This window comes from Peromyscus californicus, unplaced genomic scaffold, assembly GCF_007827085.1.
Source record: "Peromyscus californicus insignis strain IS unplaced genomic scaffold, ASM782708v3 Scaffold_23__1_contigs__length_62951481, whole genome shotgun sequence".
Lineage (NCBI taxonomy): Eukaryota > Metazoa > Chordata > Mammalia > Rodentia > Cricetidae > Peromyscus > Peromyscus californicus.
The window spans coordinates 29,007,318-29,021,081 of record NW_026294534.1 but is presented as its reverse complement, the minus strand read 5'-3'; the positions used below and the strand labels follow the sequence as shown (position 1 = coordinate 29,021,081).

Genomic DNA, 13,764 nt, shown 5'->3' with positions numbered 1-13,764 from the left:
TGAAATGTTTAGGAGGCCCCCAGGCAGTGGGACTGGGACCTGTCCTCGGTACATGAGCTGACTTTTTGGACCCTAGGGCCTATGCTGAAACACTTTGCTCAGCCTTGGTGCAGGGAAGAGGGCACTGGACCTGCCTCAACTGAATCTACCAGTCTGGGCTGACTCCCCAGGGGAGACCTTGCCTTGGAGGGGGTGGGAATGGGGAGTGGATTGGCGGGGAGAACTGGGGGATGGAAGGAGGGAGGACGGGTGAATCTGTGACTGATATGTAAAATTAAATTAATTATAAAATAAAAATATTTATAAAAAATATCGTTTCGGTTTTTGCCTTCTTCCTCACTAAGTAAACCACTGTCATCAAAACTGTTTGTCTCATCTCAACCCTTCAGAATACTGTAATTATCAGCTATGAAGACTGAATGCAAGCTGCAGTGAACTAAAGGTGGGACCTTAAGGAGCTCACCTTTGGGGAAACTCATGCTAGCTTCGCAGCCATCCTTCAATCGCTTGTCTGATTCCAGAGCTGGACAGTTCTACCTATGCTCGGACTCTGCTCTCCTCTTTCATGACAGTCCTGGATAAATTCCCTACGGTATCCTTGTCTCCTTTTATGCTGTGTTCCTGTAATTCAACATATGAAATACTTCTTTAAAAAGATATATTCATATACCTTCAAGTAACATCACACAGGATGATCAGGAATACACACACACACACACACACACACACAAACAAACACACACATACACACACACACACACACACACGCGGTGGGGGGGAGTGGAGAAAAGAAAGGGAAGGGGACATAAATATATGGTAATCTCAAAAAAATTGAAAAAAACCCTTTGAAAAGTCACTGATAATATGTCTCCCTCAGCCCTTGAGCTTTTTCTTTTTGAGATTATAGTGTTAGTAACATCCTAGTTTCATCCTTTTGGAGATTTTTCTGATACTCAAAAGCTTTTGTTTGTATTTACTTCTATTCCTGGCTCAATATCCTCTCAGGCTCAGGGTGTGGAGGAACAGAGAGGAAAGGATGGAGGACAGATGCACAAAAGACACATCTTCTCCTTCCCCTTCATCACAGTCCAGGAACTTTTTCTGGCCTGAGCCTCCTCTCAGCCCGTATTGCTTTCTCCCTAAGCTTCTTCATAATTATGCTATAGGACCTACTTCTGCATGTGTCTGTGTGTGGAAGAAACTGGGGGCCAGGAGGAAGAAGATGAGAATATTTTAAAATTATATTTTAAAATGTATGATCATAACTAAATGTATTCTTGTTCCCCATAGTCTCTGTGTTACAAACCTCATCACCATTGTAACAGGTTTGAGATGTGATTGGCTAAGAGCTCTGCTCTAGTGCACATATTCATTTTGTCTAAAAAGAATGGGTTCTTAATAAAAGATGAGCTTATTCTTCTCTCTCTCTCTCTCTCTCTCTCTCTCTCTCTCTCTCTCTCTCTCCCTTCCCCCCTCTCTCCATTTTCCTTTCTCCTCTCTCCCTGTCCCTCTCTTTCTCTTTCTTTGACTCTCCTGACCTGATACCTTTGCTACAAGCTGAAGGAGCAAGAAGAGGCTCACCAGCCACTAGCCCATGAACTTCTCAGCCTCAGAGTAAAAGAAATATCTATTCTTCATAAATTACTTAGTTTCATCGCTTCTCGGCCTTTTGGCTAAGATCAAGTGTAGTATCTGTTCTTATCAGTTTAATAAATTACTTAGTTTCAGGAGCTCTGTTGTGGCAGCACAAGATGGGCTTGGACACTAAGCATTCAAGCCTCTTCTTCCAATCCTAACAGCCAAAACAAAGTGATATGTGCACAAGGTACACAGAGGAACCCTCACTGTCCTTATCCTTTCCATTCTAGCCAAACAGTGATTTTTGCTGCATGTGCTTGAAAGAAGTGTCCCCAAATGATTGAATTTGTTAAATGTGTTGCTCTGATTGATTAATAAATAAAACACTGATTGGCCAGTAGCCAGGCAGGAAGTATAGGCAGGACAAGGAAAGAGGAGAATTCTGGGAAGTGGAAGGCTGAGCGGGAGAGATGCTGTCAGTTTCTGCCATGACAAGCAACATGTAAAGATACCGGTAAGCCACAAGCCATGTGGAAACTTATAGATTAATAGAAGTGGGTTGATTTAAGACATAAGAATAGTTAGCAAGAAACCTGCCACGGCCATACAGTTTATAAGTAATATAAGTCTCTATGTGTTTACTTGGTTGAGTCTGAGCAGCTGTGGGACTGGTGGGTGAGAGAGATTTGTCCTGACCATGGGCCAGGCAGGACTGGAGAAAACTTCAGCTACAAATTTGTCATGGCATTTGCACACCCCCTATTGGCAGAGCAGAATTATGGCACATCAAAAAAAAAAAAACATGAGGATTTTTTTTTTTTTTTTTTTTTTTTTTTTTTTTTTTTTGGTTTTTCGAGACAGGGTTTCTCTGTGTAGCTTTGCGCCTGTCCTGGAACTCACTTGGTAGCCCAGGCTGGCCTCGAACTCACAGAGATCTGCCTGGCTCTGCCTCCCGAGTGCTGGGATTAAAGGCGTGCGCCACCACCGCCCGGCGAGGATTTTTTTAATCAATACAGACTTAATTATTTATTGGCAACTAAAATTTATGTTCATATAGAATTGAAGCATATAGAAATATCCAAAAAGAAAAAAAAACAAAATTTCTTTCACTTATTTGCCATGCTGTATATTAATTAGTTCTATCAGAAAACTAGTAGGTCATGTGCTGATAGAAATAAGAATGTCTTTTCAATAATGGTTTTTATATCCTAGTAAAATGACATATGAGAAAAACTAACAGGTAAAAGCTGCTTGTTTGACTGTATGTATTAGCTACAGCAATAGCAGTCACACTTTAATCTCTAGTACTAGTAACAGAAATGATGCAATATGTTACTAACATGGTCATTAGGGGTTTTTTTTATTTATTTTTACGTCCCAATCAAAGTTTCCCCTCCCTGCTCTCTTCCCAGTTTCCCATCTATACCCTATCCACTCCTCCTCCACTGTTTCTCTTCAAATCCTCCCACAGATATCAACAAGCCATTATATATCAAGTTATAGAGAAACTAGGCACCTCTTCTATGAAGGTTGGATGAAGCAATCCAATAGGAGGAATAGGTCACAACATCAGGCATCAAAGTCGGAGACAGCCCCTGCTCTCACTTTTAGGAGTCTCACAGGAGGACCAAGCTACTCAGCTGTAACACATATGAAGAGTGCCTAGGTCAGTCCCATGCAGGCTCCGTGGTTGTCAGTTCAGACTCTGTGAGCCCCTGCGAGCCCAGGTTAGTTGGTTCCGTGGATTGTCTGGTGGTGTCCTTTACAACACTGGGTCCTACAATCCTTCCTCCTCCTCTTCTGCAGGATGCGTGATCGTCTGTTTTAAGATTTCATGAATGACTATTTCAAAAAAAAATAAATCTAACGATACTGGATGCTGGTAAATGAATAGAACTGCTTTCAGGAACTGAGCTCCTTACAATTATAGGTAAAATACAATAATTCCCCTTTAACATGGACATTCTAATTTGTAATAGAGTCACAAGCTTTTTCCAGACAGAATACATATGAACATATAGAGATGCACATTTCAGATTAGTGAGTGATGGCATTCCTGCCCTTGCTTTCCCTGCTGCCCTTTGGAATTATGTGTGGGATGCTATCTCAGTCATCAGTATGATGCCAGCAGACAGGAGTGAACTCGGCTCCCGTGTGTCCTTTTTCTTCTTCCAGCAGTCAAGTACATGTCTTTCTGAAATTGCAGAAGCCTCTCAAGCATATAATATGTGGCTTCCAGTGAGTTTGAACTTCATGCTCGAAGTGATACACAAATAACTGATTTAATTCATGCACCTGTATCTGGACTTTTTCCAGACATAATGAAACGAATAACTACTTCAGAATTTCTCTTAATACATGTTGCAGCAAGACATCAGAAAGGCACTGATTGGCATATCTGGGCAGGAATGAGAGCACTGTGTTTCCACAAGTGCTGTGATAGACATCTGGGTTCCGCCCTTGAGAGAAAAACAGCATTTCCAGGCTCCCAAGGCCAAGCCCTTTGGCTTCAGAGATGTTCAATTTTCTCATTACAAACACTATGGTACCCAGAGGAATTCCTGTCGGCTTTCTAATTATTTTCTCAGTTTGAAATAAGACCTTGTCTTTAATAAGAGAGAGGTTTTTGTCATGGGATTGTTTTCAGCATCAACACAACAACGCAGAGGAAAAGTTCACAGGAGAACAGCCACAAGGACTCAAGAAAGGAGGGAGGTGTTTTTGTTTTTTTTTTATAAATCTCCCAACTGATTAACAAAATAGACTGTGCCTCAGTCAAGTGTTATCATCTTCAGGGAGACAGATTTTAAAAGTGAAAATAAAGGAAAATACTGCTTTCACTTTTGTTTTGATGCTACTATTTTCATAATTACTATTCAGAAAGTCACACAATTGCTACACTAGTCAAATAATCTCAAAGGCACATTGAGTTTAGAGCTTTTTCTTTGTTGTATTTGTGTCTGTTTCTAACCAGCACATCTAAAGAAGACACTTGTGTGCAATGCTGGGAAGATATTTTGCATTTTGAAACCACAGAGTATCCAGATTACTTGGTCTCTATGTAAACTACAGTCTTAATTTACCCACAGTCCACACAAACACAGACATCTTCACACATTCTTCCCACAAGAGTACTCTGAGAGAAATACCATCTTGTATTTGTGCTCTCTACTACAATAGCCACATGAGATATCATCCTATTGAGCACTTGAAATGCGGCCAGGGAAGCACCTTCTTCATGAACAGTGAGTATGAAATTAACTTCACAGAGAATAGACAAGGCAGGCCTGGGAGGAGAGGTGACGATCTCCCTGAAATGGAAAATCTTAGCCATCATGCATGCAAGTATGGACTGTATATTAAGCATCCCTTCTCCATACCCCACCATTTGCTCACTTAGCCCTTCCTGCTCCCAATAGTCCCCTTTCTTTCTTTAGATGTTTTTACTTCCAATTTTCCATCACATTTTTTTTTACTTCCAATTTCCTGTCCCATCCTTTCATGTAACTCCATAAAATACTTTATCTCAGCAAACGAGAGAAAATGCACAGTATTTGTCTTTCTGAGACTAGCTTATTGTTTCTTATGATTATCTGTGTTCCTTATTTTGAGAGTAATATGACTTTGTTCTTTAAGGCTGAAAAATTCCATTACGTATATATGCATTTCTTTTATCCATTCATCCCTCTGTTATTGGACATCTAGTTTGGTTTCCACATCTTAGTTATGGTAAATAATGCTGCAAATATTACTGACATGCAAGCACTTCTGTGACAGGTTGACATTGAGCCCTTTGGTTAAATATCAAGGAGTGAGATAGCTGGGTCATACGGAATATTTAATTTTAGTTTTGTGAACAATGCCCATAATGACTTTACAGTGAATGAACTAATTTACATTCCTACCATCAGTGTATAAGGCTCCTTTTGTCCATATGACAAAGAAGATAATTTTGTTCATTTTTCCAGCTGTTTGATCCCACAGCTTCCATTTCATTGTTTCTGGGCTGCCATGTGTCCCAATACTATGGTATGAAGGACAGACAGGACCAAAGTTGTTCACCTCATGGTTGCAAAGAAACACAGAAAGGGTCCCAGAGGACATGATACAGGCCACAAAGATACATCCCAAGTGACCTACTTCCTCCAGTCAGGTCCCACTTCCTTAGATTTGGACTTACCTAAAGTAGCATAATCATCAGGGTACAAATCCTCCAAAATATGAGACCTTTGAAGAGTCACTTCATATCTAGACAATTTAAGCATCTAAATAGGAGGAATAACTGGGATTGAATGGTATCAGGAAGACCTGAAGAGGAATGAGCTCAGATCTCACAGATTAATACCTCGTAATTCAGTTCAGTTCCCGATCAGTTTATTTGAATTCGCTCTCTGCATTATTCTTAAGTCAGCAACTAGCTCCAGAATATACTGTAAAATTTTCAATATGCTTTCCCACATACTCACATGATTCTGCTTCATTCTGACATTCTTATGAACTTTAGAGCATTCCTACATACATCTTGTAAATGTGTTCTATTTTTAATGCAGAAATCTAATAAAATGATGCCTAAAACCTTTAATATAAATGTCACTAGAAATCAAGAAACCCATACACTAAATATTCCAGAACTTGAAAAGAAAATATATGATACTTTCCCCTCATATTCACTGAGAAACAAAAATATTCATGTCCAAACCACTGGATGGATGTTTTCGAAAAAAAAATTAATAACTCCACAAATTATCTATTGACCTATGTATTTTCCTTCTTTTCCTTTATTCTAGCCTGATTAATAATGAGGGGCATGTTAATATAATCTCCATCATGAAGAAATAATAATTCTGTAAGCATCAGTGCCAGTGTGTGTGTGGGGGGGGTTAGAAATGGAAAGGTAGAAGTGTATTTCTATGGCTTCCAGATAATTTCTCCAAGTCTGAAGCAATTGATCCATGCTGAGTATGAAATCTAAGATCAGTCCAAGACTTGAGCCCATATATTAATCTCCTATTTTCCTAAGGCAAGCATTATAATGTATGAAAAGCCTTCATTGCAAAATGCTTCTTTACACCAGGAATGATTATGGAACTATGTCCACATCCACTTTTTCTAATCAATTATTAAGTGGCTGTTATCATTTATAAATGTCTTTATATTTATATATCTGCAACATCCTTGTTCCATGATATTTCTCTTGGTTTGCTATTTTGGTCAATTATTAATGAGTATCTTTGAAAACTTTTTTTTTTTACCAAGTCAGTAATACTTAATTGACAAATAGTTCTTTGTTTTGCCTACCTCTGTGGAAATATAGTCCTTTCATGATGCTCTATAAGTGTGTTACTTACTAATTTATAGGATTATAAGACTTAGACAAATAAAAATACTGTGCAGAATATACAAAATTATCATTCCTATGAAATTAAATTTGAAATAGGCACCTTGTGTTTTGTCTGTGGATAATGATTTGATAACTTTCATGAATAATACCCATACTCTTCCATCTCTGTCTCTCTTAGTGGTTTTGGTCAAGTGGATGATCATAGCAGCCAGTTTTGTCCTTTGAAGTTCCTAGAATGGAAGCTGCTCCATAAAAATTCCACCTACAGAAACCAAAACAGGAAGCCTTCTCAAGCTTCCAAGGTAGAGTAAGTGAGTCTTCTTATTCCAAACTATCGCTTGTCTGTTGGGATTTGTGTTTCTCACAGATTTGGTTAGTTACTTTTCCTCAATCTAAAGTTCAAAGAATGCACATATCCCCCAAATATCTGTTAGTATATCCTTGAAGACTCTTTATCAGGGACTTTCAAATACCTTAAGGAAGTAAGATTTCCCTCTCTCTCTCTCTCTGTCCATTTTTAGACCATTCAGTCATCCCCTGTGCTCTTTCAGTAGTTGTGTGGAAAAGAATAAATTGTAAATGTCTCTACTGAAAGTAACAAAAACCGGTGAAAGAGGAATGAGATCATCAAAACGACAGAGGCAAAGAGGAGAACAACAAAATCAGAGGCCAGCAAGGGAACGAATACCGAGACAGACTTGGCAAACTGTTAAAATCAATTTCCTATGGCAAGTGTCAACCTGGGCATGCACGATCCATATACAAGAATAATGGAAAAGGCTATGTCTAATGCAAATAGAGGCCAGGGGTACACTAAAAGTTCATGGACAAATAGGATATCAATACCAGTCAGGGCTATAACATCACTGGCAAGAGCTACTTTAGGGTTGTAACTGACAGACAAACTTATATGAATGGTTCCTGTGAAGAAAAGTATTAGCAAGTGCAGTGTATTGCTTCTGGACACATTTTCATCAGTTTCAAAGGTACACTCTGCACAAAGAATTTTAATTCTTTATATTCTACTGTGGCCAGCACAATGTTAGTACATTAAATAAAATTGGTTATAAAGATTAGTGTTACTGTTTTCATTCTATGTTATTTCTAATTTAAATGACATATATAATTTTATTGCAACAATAATTCAGATAAAAATTTAATGTAGGCCGGGTGGTGGTGGTGGCGGCGGCGGCGGCGGCGGCGGCGGCGGCGGCGGCGGCGGCGGCGGCGGCGGCGGCGCACGCCTTTAATCCCAGCACTCGGGAGGCAGAGCCAGGCGGATCTCAGTGAGTTCGAGGCCAGCCTGGGCTACCAAGTGAGTTCCAGGAAAGGCACAAAGCTACACAGAGAAACCCTGTCTCGAAAAACCAAAAAAAAAAAAAAAAAAATTAATGTATTATGTCTTGGTTTTGTCTAGAATTCAGAAAATCTTCTTAAAAATAAGGAAGTAAAAATCATATAAAGATCAAACACAATGAACCATATTGTATGTATCTACCGAGCAGTAAATTCAAGATGCTATGTTTTTTATCATGGTTCATCTCTGGATGTAATTTTGATGACTACCGACATCATATGAAAGAAACCATATAATCTTGGGGACAAGAGGGAGCCCCACAGTAGAGTACTTCTATCACATTTTTAAGATCTAAGGTTGAATTCCAAGAACGACCACAAACAGCAACAAAAATCCTTTTGTTCCCAAAGTATGGTATGTATTAATTAACCCAGCTATCCCACAAACCTGAGAAATATTGTGTGTACATAAATATTCAACAAAAAAATGTAATAGATACTGATGAGGTCATGCCCAGATTGGAACAGATTTCAGGTCATCAGTCACATTCTTGTCTTTAATCTGATGGTTCTTAATTATTGATTGTATTTCAAAATATAGAAATTGTGAAATTAGAAGAACACCATGGTACTCAGAATTAGTTATGTGACAGCTGCATAAAACCTGGCTACATTTGGCAACAAGACACCATCAACCCCACACTAAATAAAGATGGCTCTCCTAGGTCACATAGGGTGCTCTCCTTCATAACAGAGATCAGCTGCTCATCTTAGCAGGTGGAAGAGAGTTGGACCTTTTCCATGTATCTATTTCTATCTATTTAGGTGTGTTCGTAAATATATTTATACTCCCTGACAAGGCAAATTTGGTTACTTGGACCATTTGGAAGGCTTAGAAAGCTTGGGTTCATGGGACAAATAAAATTCCCTTCTGGCAGAGAGAATGTCTATCCTTTGTAGGAGCTATATATTGAAAGAATTATAGATTCTAACATGTTAAATTCACTATATCATTTGCCATTTAAAACCAGTTCTAATACTATTTTTATAAAAACTAGAACTTAAGATGAGGGTGAAAACACTGATTACATCATAAAAAATAAACTCAGGCTTGTAAGGTGACTCAGCTATTAAAACAGGAAACTGCTTTTACAGAAGACCTGAGTTTGATTCCCAGTGCCCATGTTGAGGATCTCACATCTTATAGTTTCATCTCCAAGACATCCATCTCTTTCTTCCATAGGCACCTGCACTTGCATGTACTCACAAACAGATATGCATCTGTACACATAATTACAAATAACATCAACCTTAAAAAAATAAACTTTTATTTATGGCACGTTGGTACAAACCTGGAGTCCAGCACTAAGGACGGAGAAGCAAGAAGATCATCATGAGGGAAGGCTAGCCTGGTCTACACAATGAGGGATAGTATGTATTTTAAAAAAATATGTTTCAATGAATGTAAATACTATTATGGGAGATACTGTGCTGAATCCTTCATACCAGTAAGAGTTTTAAAACAGATCTATGAATCCAGGATTGACACAGTAATCACACACATGGGCTTAACAAGTTTTAGAGAGCATTGCTGCTTTGCTTTCTGGTCTATGCTGCTGGTACATGACAAAATCCAGGCCAAGTCCAGGTCTGGTACTCAGTACATTAGTATTCTGGAACACCAAATGGTTCTCTTATTATCAAATTGGCCACATATCATGTACACATGTTATTAGTTGGTTTTCTTTCTCTTCTCTCCTTACCCAGTATGTTCATTTACATAAGCAATCTAAAGAATGATTAAATACTGAGCCATCCCACACTCTTCTAGCAGAGCTGAGGAAGCTACCAGGGCCCATTTGTCATTCATACATTTTTTTTTTTCTAAAACCACTTGTGATGCTGGGTAATATCCCCAGATGGAAGTCATTAAAGCTTAATCTGTATGCATATACGACATCTTGCTTTTCAAAATCTTTTTGACTTTCCTCTTTCCATTACGGAAACTAATTGATATATATGTGAAATAACTAATTAAAATGAGTGTAAAGCAGTTTTATCAAATATAAAACATGATATAAAATGCTAATAAAACTATAAAAGTATATAAAAAATTTTGTCAATTGCAAAATTAGCTTCAGATGGGAAGCAAATATAATTTACCACTATCCTTCACAATGTCCAAATAAATGGTTTCTGTGGCATCTGAAGACTTTATTCTTTAATTCTTTCAAAATCAGAGCAATAAGTATCCTTCCTTCATAATGCTAAACAGAACAAGATTTCAAAGATAATTCAGGAGAGGGTTCCTGAATTTACCTTCCCCTTTAAGCTACTTTTCTATTGCTGTGATAAAACACCACAACCAAGTCAACTTAATGAAGAAAGAGTTTACTTGAGCTTATGGTTCTAGAAAATTAAAGTCCATGATGGAGCAGACTAGTATCTTGAAGGCATGGCAGCTGGCGCAGGAAGCTGAAGGTTCACATGTTGAAAGCATGAAAGAGAGAAAGCAAACTCAAAAACGGCACGGGTCTTTAAACTTTCCAAGTCTGTCTCCAGTGGCATACCTCCTCCAACAAGACCACACATCCTAAGTCTTCCTAAATAGTCCCACCACCTGGCTTCCAAGTATCCAAACACTAGAGACTATGAAGCATATATCATTCCAACCACCACAATGTCCAACAAATACTAATTTTAGTATCCTCCTTATCAAATCTATGCCTGTGGAATTTATTGCCAAAGCAAGGCATTTTATTTATTTTTATTATAATTACCAAATGATATAAGTGCAATTTTGGTGCCTTAAAGGGTAGGGTGTTGTCTCCTGCAAACTCAAAAACACAAATACAAGACTCCACAGTAAGGACAGTTTATGTGTCCTGCAGGATGGAGCACCCAAAGGAGATTTGGCATGGTAAAGAATTCAGAAGAAAATATTTTCCAAGAGACCACAAAGTACATGACAATTCAGAATGGCAGTCATGTATTCTAGCTTCCTCATTCCTACCAGATTTCTAGTTGAAGGAAATAAAATTTAATTACAAAGTAGCCACCATGTTACCAAGTTATCAAACAGTAGGAAACCAGCCTTGCCTGGAAAGAAGAATGTTCTTATATTGTCTTTGAGACTACTGGTCCCTACATTTCCCTGAAAAGTACTGTGTGTTTTTCTACAGATGATCTCCACTTATAGTAAGTGTATTGGAATATCTGAGTAATATTGCAGAGCCAGTGGTTATGGAAGGAGATAAAGAAAAAAAAAAAGCAAAGCAACTGAGTCAAACATGACCAGAAATGTTATACCTTCATCTCCTCTGACGCCTAGAAAGGTAGGTAGCAGATGAGGGATGAAACATGGTTGGAGGCATCTTGTAGAAACTTCCACTGAGCTTTAATGCCTGGTATTGCACCAGGAAGCTGTCCCTGGCTTCCTCTTAGGAGAATGTCAATACTGAAAGCCCAGGAGGTAAGTTTAAAACAGTTTTGTATTCCTTTGCATCATCTCTATAACCAGTTTTTTTCAAAGACCAGATCAAACCTGAGATGACAATATCAAGTCTCAGTTGCTAAATTGCTCCAGAAAAGTGAGGGCTATTTTCTGATTTTATTTGTAAAGACATTATAAATTTAAGGATAGTCCAAACAGTATTGAATAACTTTAGTCAAATTGGGACCTTGGTTATATGGGAACATAACTAGCCCAAAAGCAAAATTCAGGATGGTCTTGCTTCCCTGTATTTCTTAGCATTATAACTTTAATTGTAATTTGTATATTTGTTTGCTTCAGATTAGCACTAAAGATTGAGAAATCTTAAACTTAGGGTTATGTGTGGAATCCATTAGAGGATAATTACTTAAAAAAAAAAAGTCCTTGGTTTTCCATTGCCTTTACCATTTCAACTTAGAAGAAATTTGGAGACTGAAGACAATATTTCAATATAAAAAAAAATTACTGCTTTACTTAGCAGTAGATGAGAAAGCCCATTTTAATATTTTCTGAGCTCAGCCACCAAGGCAAAGAAGGTGTTGCCAATACTTTTCTAAATGATTTAGATACCCACTAAATATTTTTTACACACCACTGCTCTGATTTTAGCAGTATATGTGGCTGCATCTGGGCTTCTGGTACAACCAGAACCCTCCGGTAGCCATTTACTGTGTCTGCACCCACCATCCCTGACCCACTGGGCATAGGGAGCCTTGCTGTCTGAGATTCAGAGGCACGAGAAGCCTTCTGGTTTGAGGAGTCCTGTGTTCATTTTGTTCGCATCCCACAATGCTTGGCTATGCTTGAACGGAAATGTCCTTGTGAAGCCTAACCTATGTGGTGCTTCAAGGCTGAACTCGGGCAGCCGCCACAAAATGTCTCAGGTCAGCTACATTGCACTTTCTTTGAGAGTCTGCCTAGAGCTCTAAAAGTCTGCCCTAGAATTCATGGCTTAGTGACTTTCTCTCCTACATAGAGTGGGCAATAAACAGTCATCATGACACAGACAAAGTAGGTATGTGGAAGTAGTTCTAGTCACATGACCGGAGAAAACCCTTGGTCCTGCTTTTCTCTAGGTGATATGCTCTGTGCACGGGGAAATTTCAAATGTCAGTCTGATTGGGCAAATGAATTCCCAAGCAGCTTTCAGAAAGGTGCTAGTGAATGCCTTTGCCATACAAATCAGTAGACTGAATACCAGGAATTCTTATCACTGTAGGTGAACAACTGTGGGGAAAGAAGCCCCCACATTTATTTACCCCAGGAACTCTTGAGGCGTGAGGGATAAGAGACTGAGTTAGAAATAGAGAGTAAAGAAACAGAGAGAAAACACAGGATAGACTCGGGTGGGCCTGGATCCTGATCCACTGGCCCAGAACTTTGTTCCAAAGGTCAGTTTATAACAATGCCAAGACCTTCCCTTTGCTAATTACCATCACCTGGTACCCAAGCCCGTGGTCCAATCAACCTCTTATACAGTCCAGCTGGGTACAGCCACTAGGAAACCTAGTGGGCTTCAACAAGTATCGTCCACTCGTGGGTATCAAGATAGAAAGATGCTACAAAGAGGTAGCAGAGGGGAGCTTGGGGGGCATATTTTACACCCTGATTATAACAATGCTTATGTAAACATATATGATAGTTCTGAAGCCTAAAGTGTATGCTCTGTAGCTACATCCATTCCAGCTTGTGAATAACATTCTCAATCTCTTATTAGGAGGAGTTTTATCTATTCATAATAACCCACTATGTTTATTTTTCCAATATTTACTGAGACTTAGTTTTTACTTCAAGGATTTGTCACATCAAGCTTATATCAAAATCTATGAGCAAGCATAGCTGTAAATCAACATGAAGTAAATAGCAAAATTCAAAGCTCTAGATGATGTCTTCTTTGAGATAAATCCTACTTAAAAGAATCATTGCACTATTCCTGGAAAATAGCGTTGATGAATGAATAAAATTTTAATACTGAAGTCTGGAGGCAAATTATTTAAAGTTTGAATAAACCTATACAAACAAAAAGAAAGGGAAAGTGCTAATCCCAGTCACAAAC

The 13,764-nt window shown here is 38.6% G+C and overlaps 1 non-coding gene across 1 annotated transcript; it reads left to right on the top strand.

The window, feature by feature from the left end:
* Window positions 1-1,653: 1,653 nt before the first annotated feature.
* On the top strand, window positions 1,654-1,844 carry LOC128119505 (U2 spliceosomal RNA). The gene has a single exon (XR_008221541.1). It is a non-coding gene; the product is annotated as a U2 spliceosomal RNA (small nuclear RNA).
* Window positions 1,845-13,764: the final 11,920 nt, after the last annotated feature.